Below are 17,679 nucleotides of genomic sequence, written 5' to 3'. Positions count from 1 at the left end.
AGGTATAGAGAGAGGGTAGGGGGTAAAGGGAGGGGATAAAGGGAGAGGGTAGAAAGGGAGTAGAGAGAGGGGGGTAGGGGGTGGGGCAGAGAGGTAGAGGAGGGTAAGGGTGGGGTGAAAGAGGTATAGAGAGAGGGTAGGGGGTAAAGGGAGGGGATAGAGGGAGAGGGTAGAAAGGGAGTAAAGAGAAGGGGGTAGGGGGAGGTGGGGGACGAGTAGATGGGGAGGTATGGGGAGGGATGGTAGAGGATGGGGGTGGAGGAGTAGGGATGGGGTAGTGGGGAGGTAGATAGCTAAAACTGCCCATTTTCAAGGTCAAACGTACTCGGGAGCAAGTAAATCCCCCCGCCCAATTTTGCCGATTTTGGTGTGCTATAGTTCACCATATTTTTTGGTGATCCAAAATTCCGATGTCATTTTTGCGGAAATTTTTCATCGACGTCCATTAAGACCTTAGTTATGGAGCCAGTTCAAGGCCAAAACGACTCATTTTCAAGGTCAAACAAGCCTCGGAGAAGGTAAACCCCCCATTTTGCTGATTTTCGTGTGCTATAGCTCACCACCTTTTTTGGTAATCTAGAATTTCGACGTCATTTTTGCCGAAATTTTTCATGGACGTCCATTAAGACCTTAGCTATGGAGCCAATTGGCCCTGACGGCCAAAACGACCCATATTCAAGGTCAAATGAGCCCCGGAGGAGGTAAACCCCCTATTTTACCGATTTTTATGTGCTATAGTTCACCATCTTGTTTGGTGATCTCGAATTTCGACGTTATTTTTGCCGAAATTTTTCATGGGCAACCGTTAAGACCTTCGCTATTTAGCTAGTTGACCCTAACGGCCAAAACGGCCCATTTTCAAGGTCGAACGAGCCGCGGAGGAGGTAAACCCCCCATTTTACCAATTTTTATGTGCTATAGTTCACCATATTTTTTGGTGATCTGGAATTGCAACGACATATTTGTCGAAGTATTTCATTGATGTCCGTTAAAACCTTAGTTATAGAACTAGTTATCCGTGACGACCAAAACGACTCATTTTCAAGGTCAAACGAGCCCTAGAGCAGTTAACCCTCCCCCCTTTTTGTCGATTTTGGTGTGCTATAGTTCACCATCTTTTTTGGTGATCCAGAATTCTGACGTCTTTTTTGCTGAAATTTTTCATGAACGTCTGTTAAGACCTTAGTTATGGAACCAGTTGGCCCTCACGGCCAAAACAACCCATTTTCAAGGTCAAACGAGCCCCAGAGCAGGTAAACCCCCTATTTTGCCGATTTTCGTGTGCTATAGTTCACCATCTTTTTTGGTGATCCAAAATTCCGGCGTCATTTTTGCCAAGATTTCTCAAGGACATTCGTTAAGACCTAGTTATAGAGCTAGTTGGCCCTGACAGCTAAAACGACTCATTTTCAAGGTCAAACGATCCCCGGAGCAGGTAAACCCCCTATTTTACCGATTTTCGTGTGTTATAGTTCATCATCATTTTTGGTGATCCAGAATTCCAACGTTATTTTTACTGAATTTTTTCATGGACATCCGTTAAGACCTTAGTTATGAAGCTAGTTGGTCCTGACGGCCAAAACAATTCATTTTCATGGTCAAACGAGCCCCGGAGCAGGTAAATCCTCATTTTGCCAATTTTTGTGTGCTATAGTTCACCATCTTTTTTGGTGAACCAAAATTCTGACGTCCTTTTTGCCAAAAATTTTCATGGACATCTATTAAGATCTTAGATATTGAGCCAGTTGACCTTGACGGCCAAAACGACCTATTTTAAAGGTCAAATGAGCCCCGGAGTAGGTAAACCCTCTATTTTGCCGATTTAGGTCTATGAACTTTTGGTGATCCAGAATTCCGACGTCATTTTTTGCTGAATTTTTTCATGGAGGTCCGTTAAGACCTTAGCTATAGAGCCAGTTGGCCCTGACGGCCAAAACAGCCCATTTTTATGGTCAAACGAGCCCTGAAGCAGGTGAACCCCCCGCTTTGTCGATATTCGTGTGCTATAGTCCATTGATTTTTGGTAATTTGGAATTTCGACGTCATTTTTGCAGAAATATTTCATGCACCTCCGATAAGACCTTAACTATGGATCTAGTTGGCCCTGATGGCCAAAACGGCTCATTTTCAAGGTCAAACGAGCCCCGAAGCTGGTTAACCCCCCATTTTGCCGATTTTTGTGTGCTATAGTTCACCATTTTTTTTGGTGAACCAGAATTCCAACGTCATATTTGCTGAAATCTTTCATGGACGTCTATTAAGACCTTAGCTATAGAGTCAGTTGGTCCTGACGGTCAAAACCGCCCATTTTCAAGGTCAAACGAGCCCTGGAGCAGGTAAACCCCCAATTTTGTCGATTTTTCTGTGCTATAGTTATGCATCTTTTGTGGTGTACAGAATTCGAACGTCATTTTTGCCAAAAGTTTTCATGGACGTCCGTTAAGACCTTAGTTATGGATCCAGTTGGCCCTGACGGCCAAAACGGCCCATTTTCAAGGTCAAACAAGCCTCGGAGCAGGTAAACCCCTCATTTTGCCAATTTTCGTGTGTTATCGTTCACCATTATTTTTGGTGATCCAGAATTCCGACGTCATTGTGACACCCCGAAAAATGGTAGGTTCACCTAGAGCCTAAGCGTGCGGTTTTGTGTAAGTCTCCGGAGATGTTTAGACTAAACTAGGATCAAAATGGATGAGGTGAGCATCTGGGATGAAGTCAAGGACCTAAGCGACCTAAGAAAAATGAAGGAAAACAATACCTACCTTTGGTCCATTCGGCGATAGGTAGTAGAATCGCCCATGTGCCTTGGCGATGATCCAAGTGGGCTCTCCTCGCCTAGTGGACAGCCTTCATTTGGCCTATGTTCTGGAAAATTGGGCGAGATAGGTCGTAAGTCGCCAATTGGGTTGGCGATTCGCCCAATGGACAAACCCATCGCCTAGTGAGCTGCCCATTTAGTGAGCTTACTGTAATTTTGGCGAGCCAAGGGCTCATTAGGCGAGTTGCCTAGTGCCCTTGGGAAGCCAAGGAGGGCCAAAGGGCTAGCTCAAGTGGGCCTAAGACAAATTTGTAGTTTAAGTAAGGGTCTTTCAGTAATCTCTCCAAAACTTAAACCAACACTTTCCCACTTTTTTCCTAACAAGTATATATACTTTTTAAAGTCAAAATTCTTCCTTTTTAGTTACTCCCACTTAAGAAAAGAAGAAACCCAAGAACATCATCTTTCTTTTAAAAAAAATCTCTCTCTAAACTCATGGAAGAAGAAGAAACCATTAGAGCTAGAGTTTGTAGATACTCAACATTCTTCCCCAAATGTCTTGGAGATTCTCAATTGAGGTATGGATGCTTTTCAGTCTTGGTTAGCTATCATCAAGAAGCCCCTTCAAACTATGTTTTCAAATCCCCCAAATCTAGGGTTTACAAATCTAGTCATGGGTCTTCTTCCAAATCGTTTTCCATTGTTTAATTATGGTTTGTTATGGTTGATTATGATGATTTATGATGGGATTGTTGAAGTATTATTGGATTTTGATGAAAATCTCCTATGGACCCATGATTTCCCCTTCTTCCTAAATTGTGAACTAGGGTATGATTTGATTGATTTTGTGAGCTTGTCAAGTGATTATGTTTATGCTTATTATGTCATTGAATCATGGAATTTCCCTATATAATGTTGTAATTCTTGCAATTAGGGTTGATCTTGATTCTTAGCCTTGAAGGGCAATAACTAGGGTTTGTGTATGTTGATGAAGATTGTATATAAACTTGTGATTCACTTAGATAGTGATGAATCTATGACAAATGTATATGATCATGTTGATCCACTTAAAAGGTGGAGGTGGTTAAGTATTGTGTATATTGTGGTATTGATGCAAGATACTTCTTCCTTATACCCCTACACATGATTATGTATGATATGATAAGACTATGTACGATATGATATGACTACGGTGGTATTGTTGTGTGGAATGAAAGGCCGTCCTCATGAACACTATCAACTAATGAATCTATGAGCTATTATGATGTATGTTAGGTTTGAGTGCCTAGTGCATTCTTTCATGAACCTAAACTTAAGTAAAGACTTAATGTAACTTTTAAAGGGAATTATGCTTAGCACCGAGAGGATATGAAAATGAGATGGAGGCTTTACGTTTAGCAAGTCCGACTTCCTAATGTATGTTGCCTCATGGGATGGAAACCTTTTACGTTTAGCAAGTCCGGGTTTCTAGTAGCAATCCCCATATCCCATAACTATGTGCCCACATAGGTCTTAGCTAGTGGATCCACCTAAAAGCTATTATGTACGTCCTACCTTAGGTAAGTAGGACACCTCTTTTCGGTGTGGGGGAAGAACACCGGATTCCATGTAGCTCACATGGTCTATGTTGGTTAAGGCTATTATCCTTATATAATACGAATATGAACTATGGTAAGAACATGAACTTTAATTATGACTTATTAAAGGGTACTACTTAGTATGAGTGGGGGTATGGGACTTCACTTACACATTGAACAAGTAGACCTTAAGAGAGGTTATGGTGAGGTTCTTTTATGTTATGATGACTTATGGATTATATATGAAAGGTGTGTATGAATGTTAAGGTTGACTTCACTTGTTATAAGTTATGAATACATATGAGTCTTTACTCATGTATCTGGACTATGAATAAGTCAAAGAAAGATATATATGATGTTGGTAACCTAAGGGTGACACTTAGCATTTGGAGAGGTTATGGGACTTTACCTTTGCATTGCACTAGTATGGCTTTGGGTTGCTTGTATGTTGGTATGACTTATGTTTCTTCATAAATGTGCATAATGGTTTCTAAAGTTGTTAAAGGCATGATTTCAATTAAATGTCCCTTTTATGCATGTTTTAAGGATTTTGTGCATGGTGTCCATACTTAGTACCTTATTTGTGCTAACCCATATTTTCTACATTGTATGAGTGTAGGTTCCGGCTGTTGATACATTCTACTTTCTTCAAGAGAAGCTTGGGTCGACTATTCCCTAGGCTTGGTGAGTCCTCAAGTTCGAGGACAAGATGTTATCATATCTTAGTTTCTATTGTCATTCCTACTTTGAGACTATTGTTGATGTAAAGGGATTTTGACCCTATTTGTACTCCTTATGTACTAGATGGTGATTGAGACAAGTCTAGATTCGTATTTTCATTTATGAAAAAAAAGTTGAACTTTGATTGTAAAAGATTTAAATTTTTCTACATTATTCTATGTCTTGAATGTTATGATTATGTTAAGGGCTTGTATGCGACCCCTTCGGGGTCAAGTACGCCGTGTTATGTCTAGGGGGTACCCTTGGGTCGTGACAAACTTGGTAATCAGAGCACAAGGCTTAGAATGATTCCAAGATGATGTCTCATGAACCACGTCTAGTAGAGTCTTGTTCATAAGTGTGAAACGCGCCACACATATGAATGAGAGGCTATAAGATGTTTAAGAACTTTCACTTCTTTCAATACTCTTTATTTGTGTTGTGGTGTCTTAACTCTATGAAGTCCTTTCCTAACCCTTCTCTTGTGATTATAGGCAATGAATATAAGAAGAAAGAATGANGGGGTACCCTTGGGTCGTGACAAACTTGGTAATCAGAGCACAAGGCTTAGAATGATTCCAAGATGATGTCTCATGAACCACGTCTAGTAGAGTCTTGTTCATAAGTGTGAAACGCGCCACACATATGAATGAGAGGCTAGAAGATGTTTAGGAACTTTCACTTCTTTCAATACTCTTTATTTGTGTTGTGGTGTCCTAACTCTATGAAGTCCTTTCCTAACCCTTCTCTTGTGATTATAGGCAATGAATACAAGAAGAAAGAATGAAAGGAGGGTGCAAGAGGAGAGTGTCAATGAGAGAGTTCCTCCCCTAGCTCCTCAAATCCTCTAGCTCCAAATGAAGAAGGGGCTATGACCAATGTGGAGATAAGGAAGGCTCTCCAAACATTGACTCATGCTTTAACAACTCAAGTCACTAGGGATGCTAGGGTTCAAGTGAACCCCAATGCAAGTACAACCGCGTCAAGGATTAGGGATTTCACAAGAATGAATACCCCTACATTATGTGGCTCCAAAGTGGATGAAGACCCACTAGGGTTTATTGATGAAGTGTTTAAGGTTCTTTATGCTATTGGTGTGTCTCACGAGAGAAGGCGGAACTAGCCACCTACCAATTGAAAGATGTGGCTTAAGTATGGTATGACGATGGAAGGATGAGAGAACCGTGAGAGCGGGACTGATTGATTGGGGAGTGTTCAAGTCGACCTTCCTTGATAGGTTTTTCCCACTAGAGTTGAGGGAGAGGAAGATGCAAGAATTCATCAACCTTTTCCAAGGAGGTATGAGTGTGAAGCACTATAGCCTTAAGTTCACCCAATTGTCTAAATATGCTCCAACCTTTGTGGCAGACTCTAGGGCCAAGATGAACAAATTTGTTATGGGGATATCCGAATAGGTAGTCAATGAATACCATTCGGCAATGTTCATCCCAAGTATGAATATTTCATATCTCATGGTTCATGCCGAGCAAATTGAGGAACTAAAGCTCAAGCAACCGAATAGAGAAGTAAAAAGGGCAAGGACCGATGATGGAAATTCTTCTAAGAATAAATTTGAGGTTCAAGGTAAACCAAGGTTCAAGAAGAGGTTTTCCAACCAATGCTCATCTAGCACTCCAAGGGTCAACAAAGATAGGGTGTCTAACGCTAAGCCACAAGGAGGTAATAGTGGAAGCTCTTATATTGAAAGACCTAGTTGTGCAAAGTGTGGCAAAAAGCATGAAGGCAAGTGCCTAGTTGGCACGGATGGTTGCTTTAGTTGTGGGAAGAACGGTCATATGAAGAGAGATTTTCCAATGATAATGGTTCAAGGGAGCTAGGGCAATCATGTCCCTCCAAGTGGCTCAAATTTTGATGCTCCTAAGAAGAACCGCTTCTATGCTCTCCAATTAAGAGGTGACCAACAGAGCTCCCCGGATATTGTAACGGGTATGTTGCAAGACTTTTTCCATTGATGTTTATGCATTATTAGACCTCGGTGCGACATTGTCATTTATTACATCTTTTGTGGCTATGAATTTCAAATGCTCCCCGATGTATCAAAAGAACCTTTTTCGGTGTCTATCCCGATTGGTGACTCGGTAGTGACAAAAAGAGTGTATAGGAGTTGTCCTATTTGTTTGTCTCATAAAGTCACTTTGGTTGATTTGGTAGAATTAGACATGCTTGATTTTGATGTAATTTTGGGCATAGATTGGTTGCATGCATGTTATGCTTCTATAGATTGTAGGACCCGAGTGGTCAAATTTCAATTTCCAAAAGAGCCAATTTCTAGTGGAAAGAGGGGAATTCTATTCCTAGAGGTCAATTTGTTTCATATCAAAAAATCTAGGAAAATGATCTCTAAGGGGTGCATGTATCATATTGTTAGGGTTATGTATGTTGAATCCAAGGTCCTTTATTTAGAGTCGGTCCCCGTGGTGAGTGAGTTTCTGGAAGTCTTTCCCGATGACTTGCTAGACTTTGGCATTGATCTTTTGCCGAATACGCAACCCATATCTATCTTTCCCTATAGAATGGCTCTGGCCGAATTGAAAGTGTAACACCCCATACTTCTAATGACCTAAGCTAGAGCCTAACGTGTAGTCTAATAGCCTAAGGAAGTTAAAACGTAAGCGAAAGTCTTAAAGTAACTTCCATAACTTAGTACTAAGGTCCTAGTACCTAAACGTCAAGGCATGGCTCCCATGAGAACCCCCCTAAGGGTCCATGATGAGAGCCAAGGGGGATGCTCTAAAAGCTGTACAAAACAGCCTCATCCACGAGAGGCAACCTACAAGGCGTAGGTTGACTCATGCCCCGTAGGTGGGGATCGTGAGTCAACACTTGGTTTCCTGCTAAAACCCCCTAAAGTCCCTAGCCACAGTACCATTCCACGAGGATGCAGTATGGTCCGTGGACCCACTCAAGCCCCGTGAAAGGGTCTCGTGAGTTGAGACTTAGCTTCCTCACCCATGACATGAACCACCCCTCTCTGAACCAAACCACTGACAGCCAGGACGGTCCGTGGACCCATCCACTCTCTGTGGTTTGGGGTCCGTAGATCGTGCCTGAGTGAACTGTCTAGGTTCGGCCAAGTGGGGGTGGTTTGGTAAAATCACTAATTAATTAAGTTAGGGTGGGGGACGGTTATATTTAGATATTCTAGGTATATCAAAGTATGTTAAAGTAATAAACAAGTCTTTTAACTCTCATAACTCACAAACTCAAACTCAACCAACTTCCCTCCCAAAAATATTCTCTCTCTAAACTCAATTGAAGAACATAGAAGAAACTCAAGATTAGGGTTCAAGCTCCAAGATTTTCACTCCAATTTCGTGGGGAAACATCAATTAAGTTATGGGGATCTTGATTCATGGAACACTTTTCTCCATGAAACCCTTCAACTCTTGATTTCAAAATTGGTAACTTCTTCAAAAACTAGGGTTTCTATTCCAACCATGGGTTCTTCCTAAAAACAATTTTATTATGTTAATTGCATTATATTATGGATGATTTGATGTTTAATGGTGATTTTCATTGTAAAATTCCCCTGGAACCCATGAACACCTCCATAACCTCAATTTCAAGTATTGTGATGGGTGTAATGATGCAAGATGACTACTATGAATCGTTTCTATGTGAATTTAGTTATTGAATCTTGTTTTGTTCATGCCTATTGTAGTATCTTTAGGTCTAATTGTGGGACATGATTCATGACATTGTAAATGTGTAAATTGCTAGGGTTTGTACATGTTGATGAAACTTGTGTATAACGTATTGATTCACTTAGAAAGTAAATCTTCTATGACTAATGTATAAAGTATGGTATTGTTGAAAGTTTGTTCTTCCATTACCCTTATACTCAATGATACATGAATATTCTAGGATGATGATGATGTATTGTGTTGATTGAAAGTCTATTTCTCATAAAAACACTATGAATGTAATGTGAAAGTCCTACTACACACTAATGTTGATTCTAAAGTTGAAAGAACATTCTCACCTTTAATGAATCTATGAGCCATTTTGATGGATTGCATTGAATGAGGGATAAACCATTCCTTCAAACATGTAAATGCAATTCAAGACTTAATTATGTATAATTTGGGAAATAATGCTTAGCACCGAGTGGATATGGAAAATACGGTAAATGCCCTTCCGCCAATGCAATAGGGAGGGTCATCCAAAGTGAACTCATGAATTGGAAACCCCTCCGCCAATGCAATAGGGAGGGTTTCTAGAAGCAAACTCCCTATCCCTTAACTATGTGCCAACATAGGACTTAGCTAGTGGATCCACCTAGACGCTAAAACATTTAGTCTTACCTTAGGCAAGTAGGACACCTTCTTTTGGTGTGGGGTTACACGACACCAGATTCCATGTAGCTCACATGATCTATGTCGGTTATGGCTAATCTTCCCTAAATGAAAGGTAATGAATGAGATATGAACTATACTATAACTTCTTGGTAAGTTTACTTTGTGGGAGTAGGGGTATGGCACTTCACTTCCACATTACATAAGTGGACTTGGTAGGATGTGGTGGGATGGTTCCTTTATATTGTGATGATAATACAAATGCATACATGTGACTTGAATGGTTAGTTGTCATGAATGACTTTTCTTGTATTCAAAGTAATGTTCATGACTATTTCCTTATTGGTGACTAATGATTATAATGAGGTTAAAAGATGATATGCATGACCAAGGGAGCTTCAAAGGGGGGTACTTAGTAGGGTTGGTATTATGGGATGCTAACCATACATTGCACAAGTGTTCCTTAGAGGTTGCTAAGGTGTTGATATTACCATGTTCATGAGTGTAAATGTGATTATGGCTTGTGTTGTACATTGTAAATGCATGTTGGTTTCTAAACTTGACAAAGGCATACTTTTCAAATAAAAATGTCTTTTTTATCATATTTAAGAATATTATGCATGTTTCCATACTTAGTACATATTATGTGCTAACCCCTTCTTCCTTTTACATCTTAATGAGTGTTGGTTTTGGCTAGGTGACTTTCACTCTCCTTTTGAAGAAGACTTGCACTGCTTATCTCTAAGTTGTGGTGAGTCCTCAAGTTCAAGGACGGGATTTCCTATTTCTTAGTTTCTATTGTACTTCTCATGTTGAAACTTTTATTGATGTATAAGGGCTAAGTCCCAAACTTTGTATTCATATGTTTCAGATGGTGGTATGAGACAAAGTCTAGATTTCCTATTACTTTCTTTTATGAAAAAGTGAAGTTGGACTTCGATTGTAAAGTTTTAAATTTTTCCACATTATTTCTATGTCTTATGTAATGATGATGCTAGAGGCTTGTATGAGACCCCTTTAGGGTCAAGTACGCCGTGTTACGCCTAGGGGGTACTCCCGGGTCGTGACAAACGTGGTATCAGAGCATAAGTTTTTGGGAATAATATTTAGGTTGATGTCTCAAGCACCACGTCTAGTAGAGTCTTATTCATGAGTGTGAAGTGCGCCACACTTATGAATAAGAGGCTATACGATGCTTAGGAACATTCCCTTATTTCATTACTCTTTATTCGTGCTTAGAGTTCTTACACTGTCAAGTCCTTTCTTCTAACCCTTCTCTTGTGATTATAGGAGATGAATACAAGAAGGCCAAACTTAAGAAGAAGAATAGAAGTGATGGTGAATGATGAGGGAGTTCCTCCCCAAGGTCCTCAAGATCCTTAAGTTCCTTAAGTTCCTAATGATGAAGGAGCTATGACAAATATTGAGATAAGGGAGGCTATCTAAACATTGACTCAAGTCATGACGGTGCAAGCACAAATCGTGACAACTCAAGCCCAAGCCATGACGGCTCAAACAAATAAGGAAAGTGGCCCCCGAGTGAATCATAATGCAAGCACCATGGCTTTAAGGTTAAGAGACTTTACTAAGATGAACCCTCTTATTTTCTTGGGCTCTCAGGTGCATGAAGACCCACAAGAGTTTTTGGAAAAGGTCTACAAGATAGTAGATGCCATGGGAGTGACTTCTATTAAGAAAGCCGAACTAGCAGGGTATCAATTTAAAGATGTGACCCAAGTATGGTTTACTCAATGGAAGGATAATAGGGATATAAGAACGGGTCCCATAAGTTGGGAAGTGTTTAAGAAGGCATTCCTTGATAGATTCTTTCCCTGTGAGAAGAGGGAAGCCAAGGTTGAGGAGTTCATCAACCTCCGTCAAAGGGAATGAGTGTCCAAGAATACTCCTTGAAATTCACCAAGTTATCCAAATATGCCCCCTCTTTGGTCTCTAATCCAATGGACGAGATGATTCACTTTGTCACCGGTGTTTTCGATGTTATTAAAGAAAAGTGTCGTGCAACAATGGTCCATGACAACATGGATATCTCAAGGTTAATGGTCTATGCTCAACAAGTTGAGGAATCAAGGCTTAGAAAGAAGAATAGAGAGGTAAAGAAGACAAGGTCCGATGATGGTAATTTTTCTAAGGTTAAGTTTGAGGGTCAAAGTAGACCAAGGTTCAAGAAGAGATTCTCCAATCAATGTTCCTCCAATGCACCAAGACCTAACAAAGATAGGGTGTCTAACCCTAAGCCTCAAGAAGGCAATAGGAGTGAACCTCCCATGGAGAGGCCTATATGTGCCAAGTGTGGTAAGAAACATGAGGGGAATGTCTTGTCGGAATGGGTGTGTGCTATGGATGTAGCAAAAGTGGACACCAATTGAAAGATTGTCCAACTCGTGCGGCCAAGGGAAAAGAGGGTAACCAAGCTACACCAAGTGGTTCTAATGTCGATGCTCCCAAGAAGAATCGCTTATATGCCCTCCAATCTAGAAGTGATCAAGAGGGGTCCCTGGAGGTTGTTACCGGTAAGTTACAAGTATTTTCAATTGATGTTTATGCATTATTAGACCCCGGTGCCACTTTATCTTTTGTTACTCCTTTTGTGGCTAGGAAATTTGAAGTACCTCCCGAAGAGTTAAAAGAACCTTTTTCCGTGTCTACCCCGGTTGGTGACTCGGTTGTAGCTAAAAGAGTCATTTTGGTTGATTTGATAGAATTAGATATGTTGGACTTTGATGTCATCTTGGGGATGGATTGGCTCCATGCTTGTTTTGCTTCCATTTATTGTAAAACACGAGTAGTAAAGTTTCAATTTCCAAATGAACCCGTTTTAGAATGGAAGGGGAGAAATTCAATCCCTAGAGCTCAATTTATTTCATGTCTAAAGGCTTGAAAAATGATTTCTAAGGATTGTATCTATCATATTGTAAGATTTAAGGAATGGAGTCCGAGACTCCTCCTTTAGAGTTGGTCCCCGTAGTAAGGGAATTTCTGGAAGTCTTTCCTGATAATTTGCCCGAAATTCCTCCCGAACGAGAAATAGACTTCGACATTGATCTTTTGCCGGATACTCAACCCATATCAATTTCACCTTACCGAATGGCTCGGCAGAATTAAAGGCACAACTCAAAGATTTTCTAGATAAGGGTTTTATTCAACCAAGCATATCTCCATGGGGTGCTCCGGTATTATTTGTGAAAAAGAAAGATGGGTCTCTTAGGATGTGTATTGATTACCGCCAATTGAACAATGTCACTATAAAGAATAAGTACCCTCTCCCTAGAATTAACTATTTGTTTGACCAACTCCAAGGGGTGAGTTACTTTTCAAAGATTGACTTAAGGTCGGGCTACCACCAACATAAGGTAAGGGAGGTTGACATTCCTAAGACGGCCTTCCGAACAAGATATGGTCACTATGAATTCCTAGTCATGTATTTTGGTCTAACAAATGCCCCGGTGGCATTCATGGATCTAATGAATAGGGTATTTAGGCAATATTTTGATTCATTTGTTATTGTCTTTATTGAATATATTTTGATTTATTCAAGGAGTGAGGATGATCATATGAAGCATTTGAGGATAGTATTGAAAGTCCTTAAAGACCACCAATCATATGCTAAGTTTAGCAAGTGTGAGTTCTGGCTAAGGTCGGTTGCTTTCCTTAGTCATATTGTGTCGGGCATGGGTATAGAGGTTGACCCTAAGAAGATGGATGTGGTCAAGAGTTGGCCTAGACCTCTAGATCCTACCGATATTAGAAGCTTTTTTGGTGTAGCCGGTTACTATAGGAGGTTTGTTGAAGGTTTTTCCTCGATTGCCTCTCCATTAACGGCCTTAACTCAAAAGAAAGCAAAGTTTGTGTGGTCGGAGGCTTGTGAGAAAATCTTACTAGAATTGAAAAATAGACTTACATCCGCTCCAATGTTGACCTTACCGGAGGATACCGATGGGTTTGTGGTATATTGTGATGCTTCTCGAGTGGGTTTGGGATGTGTCCTCATGCAACGGGGTAAAGTGATTGCCAATGCTTCAAGGCAACTCAAGGTACATGAAAAAAATTATCCAACTCATGATCTCAAACTAGCGGCGGTTGTGTTTGCTTTGAAAATATGGAGACACTATCTATATGGGGTGCATATAGATGTGTTTACCGACCACAAGAGCCTTTAATATGTGTTTAGCCAAAAAGATTTAAATCTCCGACAAAAAAGGTGGTTAGAGCCTCTAAAGGATTATGACATAAGTGTCCTTTACCACCTCGGCAAAGCCAATGTAGTTGCGGATGCCTTAAGTAGAATGTTAATGGGTAGTGTGGCTCATGTAGAAGATGAGAAGAAGGAATTGGTTTGTGATATGCATAGAATGGCCCGTCTAGGTGTCCAACTTGTGGATTCCACCAAGGGTGGATTCCTGGTTCATCATAGATCTGAATCGTCCCTTGTGGTTGATGTAAAGTCTAAGAAACATCTTGATCCTATTTTGATGGAATTGAAAGAGTCGGTTCTTAATAAGTCCGCTGAGGTTTTCTCCCAAAGGGGAGATGGGGTGCTTAGGTACCAAGGTAGGTTGTGTGTTTCGGATGTTGATGGTTTGAGGGAGAAACTATTAGAAGAGGCTCATGGTTCGCAATATTCTATTCATTCGGGAGCCACCAAGAAGTACCGTGACCTACAGGAATTCTATTGGTGGAATGGTATGAAGAAGGATATAACGGGTTTTGTGGCCAAATGTCCTAATTGTCAACAAGTCAAGGCCGAGCACATGAAACCGGGAGGTTTTCTCCAAGATATAAATATTTCCACTTGAAAGTGGGAGGAGGTGAATATGGATTTTGTTGTGGGATTACCTCGTACACGAAGGAAACACGATTCTATTTAGGTCATTGTTGATAGAATGACGAAATCAGCCCATTTCCTTCCCATCAAGACTAATTTCTCGGCGGAAAAACTATGCTAAGTTATACATCAAGGAAGTAGTGAAGTTGCATGGGATTACTTTGTCCATCATATCAGTTAGAGGTACTAAATTTACTTCACATTTTTGGAAGTTGTTTCAACAAGGACTTGGTACCAATGTTAAACTTAGTACCGCCTTCCACCCTCAAACGGATGGTCAAGCGGAATGGATCATTCAAACCTTAGAGGACATGTTAAGGGCGAGTGTGATTGATTTCAAGGTTAATTGGGACGATCATCTTCCTTTGATAGAATTTGCCTACAACAATAGTTACCACTCTAGCATTATCATGGCTTCGTTTGAAGCACTTTCTAGAAGAAGGTGTAAATCTCTGATTGGGTAGTTTGAGGTAGGTGAGTTTGCTCTGATTGGTCCCGAACTTGTCTATGATGCCATTGAAAAAGTTCGACTCATTAGAGAAAGGTTGAAGATGGCCCAAAGTCAGCAAAAGTCCTATGCCGACAATAAAAGAAAGGATCTTGAATTTGAGGTTGGTGATTGGGTCTACTTGAAAATCTCACCTATGAAAGGTGTGATGAGGTTTAGCAAGAAGGGGAAACTTAGTCCCCGGTATATGGGGTCATACCAAATCTTGAAGCATACTGGGAAAGTTGCTTACGAGGTGGACTGGCCAAATGACTTGGCTCCGGTTCACCCGGTGTTTCATCTTTCCATGCTCAAAAAGTGTATTGGTGATTTGGTTTCCATCCTTCCTTTAGAGGGTTTAGGAGTTGATGAAAACCTTTCTTATGAAGAGGTCTTGGTTGAGATTTTGGACCGGAAAGTGAAAAAGTTGATAAATAAGGAAGTAGTTTCCATTAAGGTTCCATGGAGGAATCACTTGGTTGAGGGTGCTACATGGGAGGCGGAGGCCGATATGAAGTCCCGTTAGCCTCATCTTTTTCGTTCTACTCCTATTCAAACTTAAGGAAAGTAATTCCTCTTGAATTTAAGTGTTTTGAGAATCATGTGTGTGGTATGGTTTTCCATGATTTCCCTATATTGTGCATGTTCTTGTGAGAATTCATGTTTTAGTATATATTGAGTTTTCATGATGTAAATGTTCCTCATGTTGATTTGCATTTTTGTATGACGATTGCATTATTGACTCCATGAGGTGAAATGATGAATATGCTTAAATGATGTGTTTATGAGATGGCATGTTGGCCCTATATTGTTATGTTGAGCTTACTTGAGTTGAATAAGTTAGTTCCTCCCATGCTTATGTAAATTGATCGTTGCATGCAGATTGAGTTAGTAGAAGTAGTTCCTACTTTCTTGCATTGCTTTGGCCATGTTTTAAAAAGGAGATGAGGTTCCCTCCTTTTGAAAATTACAAATTGTGAAGAGTGTATTTGTGAGTTTTGCACATTTTTAATGATTCATGCATAATGAGCTGTTAGTCTATAGTTTCTAACTTAGTTTGGTGTCTTGGTCATCATTCGGGGGCGAATATTTCCAAAGGGGAGATAATGTAACACCCCGTACTTCTAATGACCTAAGCTAGAGCCTAACGTGTAGTCTAATAGCCTAAGGAAGTTAAAACGTAAGGTGAGAGTCTTAAAGTACTTCCCTAACTTAGTACTAAGGTCCTAGTGCCTAAACGTCAAGGCATGGCTCCCATGAGGACCACCCCAAGGGTCCTTCATGAGAGCCAAGGGGGCCGCTCTAAAAGCTGTACAAAACAGCCTCATCCACGAGAGGCAACCTACGAGGCGTAGGTTGACTCACGCCCCGTAGGTGGGGGTCGTGAGTCAACAATTGGTTTCCTCCTAAAACCCCCAAAAGTCCCTAGCCATACACTACTAAAAAACAGTGAATACCGACCTATAAATACCGACCTCCGGAGGTCGGTATTCCTTGAAATACCGACCTAAAATCGACATCCCAGCTTAGGTCGGAAAAAGCTTGGTCGCTATTCAATACCGACCTCTGGAGGTCGGTATTTACTGACCTCTTGAGGTCGGTTTTTATTTTATGTTGGAATATTCATTTTTTAAAATTCCGACCTCTGGAGGTCGGTATTTTTATTTTTGTAATGTTGAAATTCCGACCTCCAGAGGTCGGTATTTTTATTTTTGTATTTTTGAAATTCCGACCTCCGGAGGTCAGTATTTTTATTTTTGTAATGTTGAAATTTTGACCTCCGGACGTCGGTATTTTTATTTTTGTAATGTTGAAATTCCGACCTCCGGAGGTCGGTATTTTTATTTTTGTAATGTTGAAATTCCAACCTCCGGAGGTCATATTTTTATTTTTGTAATGTTGAAATTCCGACCTCCGGAGGTCGGTATTTTTATTTTTGTAATGTTGAAATTCCGACCTCCGGAGGTCGGTATTTTTATTTTTGTAATGTTGAAATTCCGACCTTTGGAGGTCGGTATTTTTATTTTTGTTATGTTGAAATTCCGACCTCCGGAGGTCGGTTTTTTGCTGCAAAACAGGCAGCAAATTGCTGCAATTTTTAGTTGTCCACCTGCATATTTATATCAAAACAACCCAAAGCCAAATAAACTTCATCCAACCAAAACAAACCAAAGCCAAATAAAATTCATCCAACCAAAACAACCCAAAGCCAAATAAACTTCCAACCAAAACAACACAATATTTTCAACATATACAAACTATTTCAAAATAAACTTCATCCAACTTCAAAATAAACTAAAATACGATCAAATTAAACAATTCTAAAAATATAGAAGTCTAAAATGTCAAATAGATACAACTACTCTTCATCACCCTCACTCTCCTTATCATTCTCATCACCCTCCTGATCAGATCCATCACTGCTAGCCGGACATGGAGGAAGAATATTTCCTGATTCAAAAAGAAAAGTTAGTTGGGCCTGAAGCGCTGCATACCTCTTGTTCTCTACATTGGGATCAACTAATTCCTTCATAAGTTCTATCATAGAGTCAATTGCTCCTTGAGAAATATTATTGTCAGATTTGATACTTAACAATCTAACTGCAACAGACAATTTAGAGTGTTGACTCCCGTTGAACAAAGGACTACTACAATCACGCAATTGTTCATAAAAGATGTTTGCTTCCTCATTAGGAGCTTCTTCTACATTTTCTCCTTGTTCAAAATCAGAATGCATCCCAAAAGCATCATTAATCATATCTGACATTTTAGAACCTTGGAAATAATTATGCTCGGTAGATCTACTACTTTCACCGACAACAAAGTTATTAAACATAGTGTCACTTTCAACCTCACCATGGCTAGTCCAAACTGTATACCCTGGTTTGAATCCATTCATCATAAGATGCATAGCAACAGCCTTTGTTGTATGATATCTCACATTTTCACAATTAACACACGGACACCTAATCAATCTT

This window comes from Solanum stenotomum, chromosome 4 (genome assembly GCF_019186545.1).
Source record: "Solanum stenotomum isolate F172 chromosome 4, ASM1918654v1, whole genome shotgun sequence".
Classification (NCBI taxonomy): domain Eukaryota; kingdom Viridiplantae; phylum Streptophyta; class Magnoliopsida; order Solanales; family Solanaceae; genus Solanum; species Solanum stenotomum.
The sequence above is the reverse complement of the archived record's forward strand: the minus strand, read 5'-3'. Positions refer to the sequence as shown.